The following is a 1,374-nucleotide window of genomic DNA, read 5'->3' on the forward strand; positions in this document are numbered from 1 at the left end:
CCCCCCACCCGTTCTCTTGCGCGGGTATTAAGATTTCGAGCAGCTGGGAAAACTTTTTCTTTTAACCCTGCTGCCCGGGCACGCCACGCTGCGTAGCCTGTTTGAGCATATTGTAGTCTGCTTCAAGTCGAGGAGGAGCGCGCGCCCGCTGCGCCAGCGCTGGTGCGCGGTGAGCCGATGCCTGCTCGCGATGGTCCTCGCGCTCGCCTAGCTGGTCGCCTGAGCAGCAGCGGCGCAGCCTTGGGCTTGTTAGTGAACTTGTTGAAGGCGCCCAGGACGCCCAGACTATACTGGCTTGCCGTCTTGGCTGCAGTCGCTAAAGAAAAAACGAGGGGAGGGGGGGGGGCTTTGCACGAAAGAGGCGTGCTGAGCAGGCACAAAGGCCGAGTTGTTTTGCGGGTCAGTGAGGTATCAGCAGTAAGGTCATAAAGGCTGAAAGTGGTAACCATCAGGGAATAGTTAGTGTATCCTTTTGAGTACTGTGTGTCTCCCCTATCAGTATGTATGTTGATGAAGCGTTTTACGTTTACTGTTTACAATTTGGTGCGGAATTCTATTACAACGCTCAACGTTGTTTGAACTCTGATTAATAAATTTGCACGGTTTAACGATTCCAGACGCTGTTTTGGTGCAGGCGCCCCCATTGCCCACTCCTACGCCCACCCGGTCGATCGCACGAATTGCTGCTGCTCCTGATGGTAATAATTCTGTTACATTTCTTCATTCGCAAAAATGCATAATTCATTCAGTGTTTTGCCGCGCAAAATTATGACGAGGTTGGAGTCAGGGGCGCGCCCTGTCGGATCGGCTCGCTGCCATTTCCACTAGTTTGGACGGGGAAGGAGAGGCGGAAGGGAAGGGGAGGGGGTGCCCCACCCTCATTGTGCTAATGCTATAATTGTATCGATTAACATGGGGCGGGCACAGTCTGCAATCAGACCGCTGCTGACAGCACTCACGGGCATTATCTCGCCATGCGCTTTTATACGGAAACCATACATTGAGATAGCAAGCACAACGTGTCCTTGTTTTACCTCATCATTTTTTTGCCCCCTTAAAGGAATTCTCCTCGCTTGTTCATTCGTGGAAGGCAAGAAAATAAAAGGTGCTCAGTTTCACCTTTTTGCGAAGGTACTAAATAAAGTTTAGGTTTCATGAAAAAAGCTCAAAAGGTGCCCAAAAGTAATGTGTCCTTGTCTCTTTGAATGCCTTTGTGACAGCATTAACTCACTAACACATTTTTGAAAGACGCGACTTTAGCACCTCAGTCCCTTTTCAGCGTGTGTGTGTGTACAGCAGACGCATTACACACACTGCCCCCTACACACCACCCCTTTCGTAACAAACTCTTATATCCGGGTGATTCCCCCCCCC

Source organism: Frankliniella occidentalis, unplaced genomic scaffold (genome assembly GCF_000697945.3).
Source record: "Frankliniella occidentalis isolate FOCC.00 unplaced genomic scaffold, Focc_3.1 Scaffold54, whole genome shotgun sequence".
Taxonomy (NCBI): Eukaryota; Metazoa; Arthropoda; class Insecta; order Thysanoptera; family Thripidae; genus Frankliniella; species Frankliniella occidentalis.